At 33.0% G+C, this 12204-nt stretch overlaps 1 non-coding gene across 1 annotated transcript; it reads left to right on the top strand.

Annotated features, from left to right (window-relative positions):
- Window positions 1–10269: 10269 nt before the first annotated feature.
- On the top strand, window positions 10270–10385 carry LOC130826385 (U5 spliceosomal RNA). The gene has a single exon (XR_009047088.1). It is a non-coding gene; the product is annotated as a U5 spliceosomal RNA (small nuclear RNA).
- Window positions 10386–12204: the final 1819 nt, after the last annotated feature.

Here is a 12204-nt window from a genome sequence, read left to right on the forward strand (position 1 = left end):
TTCATTGTTGCTTGTTCGTCGTTCATTAGTCATTGTTCATATTTCATTATCCATTATCCATTTTTCATTGTTCATTGTTCATTGTTTATTATTCATTATTCCTTGTTTATTTTTCTTACATCATTGTTTATTGTTCATTGTTCCTTGTTCCTTGTTCCTTGTTCCTTGTTCATTGTTAATGATTCATTATTGCTTGTTTATCGTTCGATGTTCATTGTTCGTTGTTCAGTGTTTATTGTTCATTATTCATTGTTCATTGTTCATTATTCATTGTTCATTTTTCATTGTTCATTGTAAATTGTTCATAGTTCATTGTTCATTCTTGCTTGGTCAATGTTCGTTGTTCAGTTTTCATTGTTCATTGTTTAATTTTCACGGTTAATTTTTCATTGTTCATTGTTAATTTTTCATTGTTTATTGTTCATTGCTAAAAGTTCATTGTTCATTGTTCATTGTTCATTGTTCATTGTTCATCCTTCATTGTTCATCATACATAATTCATTTTTAATTTTGTATTATTCGTTGTTCCTTGTTCACTGTCCAATATGTATTGTTCACTATCGATGTTCATTATACATAGAATATTGTATGTTTTTTATTGTTCATTATTTATTCTTCATTGATCGTTGTTCATTGTTCAACGTTCAATGTTTATTGTTCATGGTTCTTTGTTCATTGTTCATTCTTCATTGTTAAATGTTCAAAGTTCATTGTTTATTGTTCACTGTTCATTATTTATTGTTCCTTCTTCATTGTTCTTTTTTCATTGTTCAATGTTCAATTTCATTGTCTATTATCTATTGTTTATTGTTCATTGTTGATTTTTCATTGTTTATTGTTCATTGTTCATGGTCCATTGTTTATTGTTTATTTTACATTATTCATTATTCCTTTCTCCTTGTTCATTGTTAATGGTTCATTGTTGCTTGTTCATCGTTCGTTGTTCAATGTTTATTATTCATTGTTTATTCTTCATTATCCAATGTTCATTGTTCATTGTTCATTGTTCATTATTCCTTGTTCATTGTTCATTGTTCATTGAGCATTGTTAATTGGTTTTTGTTCATTGTTCATTGTTCATTGTTCCTTGTTCCTTGTTCCTTGTTCATATCTAATGGTTCATTGTTCATTATTCATTGTTCATTGTTCATTATTCATTGTTCATTGTTTTATTGTTAATTGTTCATTGTTCATTATTTATTTTTTATTGTTCCTAATTTATTGTACATTTTTTCTTGTTCCTTGTTCCTTGTTCCTTGTTCCTTGTTTATCGTTCATTATTCATCGTTCATTATTCACTCTTCATTATCCACTGTTCATTGTTCATTGTTCATTGTTCATTGTTCATTGTTCATTGTTCATTGTTCATTGTTCATTGTTCATTTTTCAATCTTCATTGTTCATTGTTCATGGTTCATTGTTCATTGTTCATGGTTCATTGTTCTTTGTTCATTGTTCATTGTTCATTATTCGTTGTTTGTTGTACATAGTTCATAGTTCATTATTCACTACTTATTGTTCATTGATCGATGTTTATTGATTAATGATCATTCATCATTGTTCATTGATCATTGAATATTATTTGTTCTTCATTGATTGTTGTTCATTGATCATTGTTCATTATTCATTGTTCATAAATCATTGTCCATTATCCATTGTTCATTGTTCATTGTTAATTATTTATTGTTCTTTATTCCTTATTCATTGTTTATTGTTCATTGTTCGTTGTTCTTTGTTACTTGTTCATTGTTAATGGTTCATTAATGCTTGTTTATCGTTCATTGTTCATTATTCATTGTTCAGTGTTCATTGGTTATTGTTCATTGTACATTGTTCATTGTTCATTGTTCATTATTAATTTCATTTTTCACGTTTCATTTATCATTGTTCATGGTTCATGGTTCATTGTTCATGGTTCATGGTTCATTGTTCATAGTTCATAGTTCATTGTTCATTATTCATTGTTCGTTGTTCATTGATCATTGTTTATGGTTTGTTGTTCATTGTTCATTGTTCATTGTTCCTTGTTCATTGTTCCTTGTTCATCATTCATTGTTCATTGTTTATTGTTTATTATTCGTTGTTACTTGTTCATTGTTCACTAGTTATTATTCATTGATTGATGTTTATTAATTATTGATCATTTGTCATTGTTCTTGGATCATTGAATATTGTCCGTTGTTCATTGTTCCTTGTTCCTTCTTCATTCTTCACAGTTTGTTGTTCATTATTCATTGTTCATTGTTCATTGTTCATTGTTCATTGTTTATTGTTCATTGTTCATTGTTCATTGTTTATTATTCATTGTATAGTTCATTGTTGATTGTTTATTTTTCGATGTTTATGGTTCATTAATCATTTGGCATTGTTCATTGCTCATTGATCATTGAACCTTGTTCGTTGTTCAGTGTTCATTGTTCATTTTTTATTTTTCATTGTCCATTATCCATTGTTTATTGTTTATTATTTATTTTTCATTGTTCATTATTCATTTTTGATTGGTCATTATTCATTATTCATTGTTCATTGTTCGTTGTTCATTGTTCATTGTTCATTGTTCATTGTTCGTTGTTCATTGTTCATTGTTCATTGTTCGTTGTTCATTGTTCATTGTTCATTGTTCATGATTCATTGTTCTTTGTTCATTCTTCATTGTTCATTGTTTATTTTTCATTTTATATAGTTCATTAAGATCATAAGGGAGCACTCGGGAGACTAAGTCCTCTTAGTAAGTGAAATTTATAATGCGAGACTGAGATTGTCCCCCAATTAATAATAGGGAAAATGTTTTTGTTGTTTACAAGGCCGCTCGAAGAGCGAGACTGTGAAAATGCATGGCTGTGCTCAGATGGATTTTAGAAATCATCTGCTTATTAACAGTTGAACTCGAAGATCGAGAAACACTTCTGAACGTAATAAAGATGACAATGAATCTTACCTTATAGTTCACGAAGAAACATTAAGAGACACAGGAAATGGGCTATACACTATATGCACACTTGTCCGGAAGGACAACTGGGAGATTGAAAGGAATAGTGTCCTTCCAACAAGTGTATCATTCTAATAGAGGGTTCATAATTATTACAGAGTTAATTCTTCAGTAAGATCAAGTGATCGGAATGTCTAGGTGGAGGCCGTTTCCGATCAGTAATATCAAGGTACAACTGATATTACAGCTTAATCTTAACTGAACCCTTCGGGTCGAACCCAATCGAATCACCGATCCCAGATGATGAATTAATCCAAAAGGATTTAATGAGTCAACAGAGTTTTACGAATACAAGCGTCGGATATCGAGCCTAGGGTGTCGAGACCGAGCGTCGCAAAATCACAAGCAACAAGTACGAGCGTATTCGTAGCACCACAATGATCTAACCATGTGGATGCTAGGCTAGTTCGAGCTAGCATGCACCTAGCATGGCTAGGCGCACCATCGCAGCCCATCGCACCACAAGCACAGAACCATCGCATGGCTAGGCAAGTGTGTGTGCGCGTGTGCTTATGCCTTAGCCTATTAAATCATCATAGCAGCATGCCTGCGCACATGTGTGCCTTCGCATGGCACTGCATCACAGCATGCGTGGCTGGGTGCTAGGCACTATCGCAAGTCCCTTGCACAAGCACAACACTATGGTAGGCCTTATGTGCGTGTGCGTGTGTGTGAAAGGCATCGCAACAGCATGGTGCGCATGGGGCGAGGCATGTGCGTGTCGAGAGCTGCAGCGGGGATGCGTGTGGTGCGTGGGATGCTGGGGCCAGTGCCAGCACAATGTGCTAGCACAAAGCACCAGCACCAGCACAGCCCAACACCAGCACGCACTGGCTAACTGGGATGCTGGGCAACAAGGCAGTGCTAGCTGGCAGCCAGCCAGCCCTCCTTGACTCGGTTTTGTGCTTGCTTGTGGGGACCAATCAAGGGCCTTGGGGAACAAGGCAAATGGTCCCCCCCCCCCCCCACCTAGCCTTGGCCATCACTTATTAGCATGTGATTGTGCCACTTGTCGCAATGTGATTAAGTTGATTATTTATTTAATTTGGAATTAAATAAATTGTTGATTTTACCAACTCTCCTCTCCCACATTGATGGGAGATTTGAAATCAAGGGTGCTCTTCCCTATAAATACCAAGGGCATGGGGATTGGGAAGATACAACCTTGAGTGGAATTAAAAAGGCAACTCTTGTAATTAGAGTAAACCTTTGATTCATAAAATTCATAGTTTTGTTTGTCCGGGTCTTGACTAACCTTCAAGACTTGGGACGCTCGGGTCGGGTCGAGGGTACGATCCGTCAGAGATCTAAGAGTTTCGAGATTTTGAAGTAAGAGCTCTTTGGGAGCGAAGCATGCCACAAAGGTATAATTCTTGTTCTTAGTCTTGCTTAATTATGTTTATTATGCTTGTTAATTGCTTTAATTAAGGGGCGGGTCTTGGGGGGTTTTCTTCCGCGTAGTGTCGGGTCACTACGAAACCCTACGTTAAATGCATGGGGAATTTTTTCCATCAAATGGATGGGACGGTGGTCATGGCTCTACTTCAGCCAGTACCTAAGACATTTGACATCTTTGATGATCTGATGCTCTTGTCAGAAGGTCATATGGTCTATCATGGCCCTTGTGCAGATGTGTTGGATTTCTTTGAATCTTTAGGCTTTCATTTGGCCCCTCGTAAGGTGGTTGCAGACTTTTTACTTGAGGTTTGATTTTTATCAATTCATTGTCTTTGAAAACAAGTTTGCTTGTTCTTTTCCAGAGCATTTTAGGAGTTGGATAGACAGAGCATTCAGTTACAAGACTTACAACTACATAAAGCAGAAATTTTTGGCTACCTAATAAACATCTTGTCTATCTAACATTTCTAAATGCTGGTGTTTTAAAAAGTGGGTGATAGAGACTATATATGATTATACTCAATATAGATATGTTTATTTGTTTAGATTTAGCATATACATGAATAAATATATGATTAGGTGTAAAGTCTGAGAGTAATTTTACCTATTTAAAAAATATTAGGGATAAGCATATAAGTTGTAGAATTAAGCTGTACGTGGTAATTTCAAACTTCGTTCTAAATTTGTTGTGATTGGTGGTAAAGTAGTTGCTTAAATAATTAAGGATTATAGGTGAAGGATATGTTAAAACTATAATATAGAGAGATGAGAGATAAATAGTTGATTAATCTCATTGCATTTTACACAAGTACATGAAGAGCCATTAAATATGCTTAGAGAAATAAAAAATTGGACACAAATTTAGGAGCACTAACAAGTAGTGGGCTACACCACTATTCCTTAACAAATGTATCTAGATAAGAATATGCTAATTTATTCATTGGAATAAGTAAACAACTACCTAGATACTACTACTAATAGGAACTAACCGTAACTACTTACTACTTTGAAGGACAAAATTTAACAGCTCCTATCCTAAACTATAAGAACTACTTTGAATCATTCCAACTGGATATAATGTTAAAATTGTTGCTAGATGATTGTAGCTGCTTCATTCCTATTTTATTTCAATTGATTTTATATTTAATTTTTATATTTCTTTGTTATCATTTCTTTGTTATCATTTCTTTGTTATTTGACTATCATTTATTTGCTATCATTTCTTTGTTACCTAACTATATATTGGGCATATATTTTGAAATCTTACCGATTTATTTCCGTTGAAAAAATTGATGAAGCATTTAGAAATTCTCAATTTGGGAAGATGGTTGGATAAACTCTGTCTGATCCATATGACAAACCAAGGTGTCATCCTTTAGCTATGTCCAAAACAAAGTTTGCATTATCAAAATGGGAGCTTTTTAAGGCATGTTTCTCCCACGAAGTTCTATGATACGCAGGCAAAGTTTCTTGTATATTTTCCGAACCATACAGGTTTCAATGCACATCTAACTATTGCACCTTGATTACAATACTTCATGATTTTCTGTATAATAAACATGATAGTCATACATACTTCGTAGTCAATAACAATTTTCCTTATTACATTAACTCAGGTAATAGCTGTAACACCCTAGAAATTCCTTTTCTTTAAAATGCCTATTTTGCCTTTTTAAAATACAAAATAGGAAAATCTAAGACATTACCGCCACCGTGAAAACGGTTAAGGCATTTATCAAAGACACACAGCGGAAGATTACATTTTAGAAACCATTTAAAACAAGTGAACTTTTAAAAAGTCAAACAAAAACCAAGCTAAGTCAAACAAAGTTAACCTACAACTTGGAATCATCGTAAGCCCTTAAAATCAAATAAATGTTAAAAACTCTGCGTTAGTCTCATGAGTATAATAAAATAAATAATGTTCAAAGTAACTAAACATTTCATATTCTTATAGGAAACTGAGCATAATTCGCTTTTCACTTATCCCCATCATGATAATCCTTCATCACCTAAAAAATTCATCACCTAAGTAACTACTCGCCATTGGAAATGGGTCGTCGTAGGGCCAAGGTAAAGACAAGGCCAAACAAACATACAAACACACAATCAGCAACGCCGAGTACATAAGCGAATAAAACACACTAACATGCTTTCATCCTATCAATACATAACTTACTGTGTTACACTTGTAAACAAGCATTCAAGACACTCACACCTAACTAGATAAATGCTAATGTTCATTTAAATTTTGATTACGCCTCAAAAGAGCTTCCAACCAACTACCTACCTCAATAAATTGTGGTAAACTACACCGGGAGCTAACCGGGTTAGAAAATGTCACATGAAGTGATTAGACGTGCGCATAATAAATAATAAAAAGGTAAAATATAGCGTCCTGTACACCCAGTAGAAGTCATGGTTAAATATAAAACCCCATAACTCCCCCTATATGTTCATACTCAAGGTATATACGTTCCAAGAGTTTTGGTGCGTAATCTCTTTCACTTTACGTTATTTACATATTAATAAACTTAGTGATGATTCTCAAACACAACACAACCAAACATTACAATTCATTCAAGCAATCAAACAACCCAATTTAATTCTTGAATATTTAGTAACCACATAAATTAAGTGTGGAATCCTTTTTTATCTACCTCGGTGTTAATTAACACCTTAAGTGCATAAAGGCACCGCAAATCCTATCCTTCGGTGTTAAGAACACCTTAAGTGCACATAGACACCGCAATATAATTTATTCCTGTGTACTAAGACACTTTAATATATCTTTCCTCATGCTAATAGCATCAATAAAAATTACATAAACCATCATAAAATTTCCTTTTTATGTTCCAAACCAAATTAAACATTTAGTTTAATTAAACATGCTCTCTAACATGCCAATAATAAAAGTGTGGTTCATATTCGACATGCCAATATAATTAATTCCAATCCCCAATTCACCATAGATATTTCAAAGATCACAAATCATTCACCAATATCAATCCAATTAACAAATTCCATCCAACACATATCATGATACTACTTGGAATTAATTAATCAAATCCTAGCATGCTTCTATACACTTAAACATTACCAAGTACGCAAACGTACCTTGAATATGATCTCAAAATCGTCAAGACTAAATAAAATCACTCACTTGGAAGTCTCCTACAAACCAAAATTATAAAGAAGTATTAATACCTCTTTCACACAACTTTTCAGCAATATATACACACTTTAAATCACTCATAAACCCTCTACAATAATCTGAAATTTTATTTAAAACCCTTACTTTTATTCCCAATTAATGGGTGATTAAAAATCCTTTCAAGAAACCTAATTATAACCTTTATATAAAAATTCCAACTTTATTAAACCATGAAAAATTGTTGTAATTATGTTTAAAAACATTAATTTCAATAGTTTGAATTAGCCACAATCCAACTCCATCAATACTCATTAATTTAGAAACCTAGGGTTTATAATTTGGGGCTCTTTAATTAAAAACTAAATCCGCAAATTTATAAATAAAATACTCATTATTAAACATCCTAAAATCATCACAAAACCCAAAAACAATAATTAGATTTAGGGTAGATTTAATTAAAACAAAAAGAATAATAATAATTTTTTTTAAAAGAACCACCGGCGCACGCAACCACCTAGGCTGTTATCGTCGCGCCTCCTGGTGGTTGCTATCGCTGGCGAAGGTTGGTGGTGGTGGTCGATCGGTGTGCGGTGTGTGGTGATTAAAATATTAAAATAATTAAAATTAAGGGGAAGGGAAAATTAAGGAGAAAAGAAAATAAGAGGAGAAAGAGAGAGTTTACCTTTGGGTGCACTTCACCTTAGGCTTATGATGGGTATTTATATCCCCTCTCAAAATCCCTCCTACTTAAAATTCCTTTACTACCCTTAATGATCCCTTTCCTGCTCAAACTTGTATTTTGACTTTCCTTAATACATTGACTTTAAAAATTATCTTTCGATAAAATAATATGCCCCAATATTTCCAAATCATGAAATATTTCCTAAAACCCTAAACTCTAAACCCTAAACCCTAAAACTTTAAACCCTAAACCTTAACCCTAAACCCTTCATACCATTATTCCCGAATATCCAATCATGGTTCAGGACCATAATGGAATACACAATATAATGAATAGGGTGTAACCTATTTGTCCCGTTTTGTAGTTGTCAATGATCCATGAACGGTTTACAAGTTCCTTAAAATCTAGTTGGCGTTTCCCTACTTTTTCATCCTTAATCGTTATATGTCAAATCCAACTTCCTATAGTTGTCAAGCATATTCACAACATGCTTAATGTAAGCACACTTCGAGCGACGCCTACAACAACCCAAACTCGATCTATCTGTAAACGACTTGAACTCAACTCAAACCTAAATTTTACCCGATCTAAGCTAAATTAGCACTTATTGATTCAATTCAATCTTAACCCAAAATCGATTTATCCTGAATAGAACTCAAACCGAACCGATCTGACTCTCCTAAACTCAACCTGGCCTAAAATTGACCTGACAATTACTTGATTCAATATAACCTGTTTTGACCCGCACTAATGTTAACCTAATCCGATTTTAACCCAACTTGATATCAACCTGATCCAATATTAACCCGATCTAATTTAACTCGACATGATTTTAACCCGACCTTATTTCAACTTGATTCATCCTCAAACTTAAAGCTGTTCAAAACAAACCCGACCCGAAAATCCGACTCGAAATCGAAAATTATCCGACCCGAAAAAATGTAAGTTTTTTAGGTTTAACGAACCGCAATTACCCGAACCGATACTTCACTCGAACCGTTTGATAACCGAAAAGGGCAAAATCGAACTCGAACTGCAACCGAATTTTATAACCGACATATAAACCTTAACCGATGTTACCCGAACTGAACAGTGACCGACCCGAGTCAAATCCGACCCGAATTATGCACGTAACCGAATGTAACCTGACTAAAACCGATTAAGATCGAACTGTTTTTAACCCGAACTGATACAAACCCGATCGATTATTAATCAAACTGTTTTTAACCCGAACTAATACAAACCCGAACCGATTGTAAATCGAACTGTTATAAATCCGAATCAAATTTTCACCTAAATTTAGCAAATTAATTCCAATTTCAGTTTTCTAATAATACGGAAAAAGGAAGAACACAAGTTCTATACAGAAGAGATTGCATACAGAATATATATATATATATATATATATATATATATATATATATATATATATATATATATATATATATATATATATATATATATATATATATATATATATATATATATATATATATATATATATATATATATATATATATATATATATATATATATATATATATATATATATATATATATATATATATATATATATATATAAACTAATTGAAATAAATTGATCTGCCTATTAGAGCTGGCAAAAGCTGACCCGACATGCTAACCTGATCTGAAACCGACTCGAAATTAGCGGGTTTGGGTTTAGATTTTTGACCCAATTAATTAAATGGGTCAACCCGACCTGATCTGTTTATTAAATAGGTTAGGTTTAGGTTGAATATTTAAACCCGAAAAAAACCTGTTTAACCCATTTATTAAATTTTAGACGGATCAACATTTGCCAAATACTTCGTAAAACTAAGATAATACCAATTACCATGTATTGAGGGATTTGTCAGCTAAAGATAACTTTCAATAAGAAAGGAAGTTGTCCCACATCGGTTAAGGGATTTATCAGCTGAAGATGACTTTCAATAACAAAGGAAGTTGTCTCACATCGGCTATGAAAGATACTACTAAAAGAAAAATCCTTTAAATAACTTCCACAGATCTCATACCAACTTACGCAGCCACGCTGTGAGCACAAAGCGAACTATTCTTTCACCTTTTACTAAAGAATACCGTGTGCTCGCTGCATTAAGTGACATACGTTTATTTTTGGAGGAAGCCTTTAATTAAGGTTAAATGGGTCAAATGACCTGAAATATATGAATTTAATGACCTAAAAAAAAGTAGGTTAAATGGGTCATTAGCAGGTTGATCCGATTTGCTACAGATCAAGTCGGGGATTCAATTTTTGACCCATTAATTAAATGGGTCAGGTTCAGGTTAAGGGTTTATTGATCCATTTATATATGATCCGAACCTGAAAATGACCCAACCCGACCTGTTTGACACCCCTATCTGCTATATCTGATAAAACAATCGGTAATTATTTTTTGTAAGTAAATGAGCATAAATCAATTAAAAACCTGACTATTAACTTATTTCGATATTGACCCGATCAATAGTTATCCGTAACCGATAACTACTCGAAAAATAAAGCTCGAACCCGATCTGTACCCAAAAAACCGAACCAATTAGTAATCGATGACAACCCGAGACCGATTGACACTCGACACGAACTTCAACAGACACCGAACTAATGCTAACCCGATAGCTTGAATAACCGATCTCTAACCGAACCGTGACTAACCGACTCGACCCGAGTGTGACCCGCTGTAACACACAGTCGAAAAATAACCGATCCGAAATGCAACCGAATCGAATAACACCCGTCCGAAACCGACCCGATCAACCGAATGAACACCTCTACTCAAACTTCATCAGGTTAATTTAATTTGTACTATTTTTGTGGTATTTTCGAAGTTTTTTTCGTGGCTGCCGTCAACTTTGATTTTTTTTGGAGAAGCATTCAGGTTTTTCATGATTATCGTTTGAGTATTTCTATTTTTTTAATTGTTTGTACTATATGGTTGGTATTGTTACTAATATGAATCTATTGCTGAAATCTTTTGATTGTGAAATTTAACTTTTCTGGTTTTTTTAAAATTTATTTGTAGGTACTTTATGATTGGGTTTTTTTATTATTTATTTTTTATTTTTTTTTTATAAATGTTATGATGAATGTCATTGTTTTGCAAGTTTGTATATGAATCTTAAAAGTTTGAGGATGACATTTAGAATTTCATAGATAGATAATGATGTATTCATCAAATTCTTGTTTAAAGTCTTCCTTACGCAGATTTCATTTGTACCTGCTTTAATCCATTGACTTTCACTCTATAATTTCCCCCAATGTCTTTCATATATCGCAATCATCATCACCCAAAAAACCCTCCACCATTTTCTTCAGTTTTACCCAGATTTTCCCCTATTTTTCTTCATTTTGAGTCTTAAATGATGATAATGACATCATTTAAAGATTTTTTCTAATACAATTTTTACCCAATTATCTTCTTACAATTTTATTATTCCCCAGATTGAATAATTGGTGAATTTCATCATTTTTTTTCTGGTAAACCAAACACGGTACACGGAAATCTACAAAAATGGAAAGAAAATTTCAGATTGAAATCTCTATCTTAGTTTTTTATATGGATTTTTTTGATAATGTGTTTGATTTGAGATTGAATATGATAGGAACTAGGAAGTGATTGTTTATCTTTTTGAATAAAAATTAACGTGATTTTTATCAACTATTTGAATGAACATTTGTGCGTCTGGTAAAGTGTGGAATATATACCACATAAAGAAACAGTAGAGTTTGTGTGAACACTCTGAACATAGATGTGATTGAGGCTATAACCAAAATTTGTCATGTTAATTTCTTGCTGTTCTTAGGTAGTAGTATTTATATGTGTTAAATGATGACTTTGCTATTCAATTCATCAAATCAGTTTTAAAATTTTCTAAAGATTCTTGATATAGTTATGTAGGCTCTACCAGCAATCAACTTAAATCAATATTGAACACTAGGTCAAAGTAAATTAATTACTTTGA

The sequence above is a fragment of the Amaranthus tricolor genome, chromosome 10 (genome assembly GCF_026212465.1).
Source record: "Amaranthus tricolor cultivar Red isolate AtriRed21 chromosome 10, ASM2621246v1, whole genome shotgun sequence".
Classification (NCBI taxonomy): domain Eukaryota; kingdom Viridiplantae; phylum Streptophyta; class Magnoliopsida; order Caryophyllales; family Amaranthaceae; genus Amaranthus; species Amaranthus tricolor.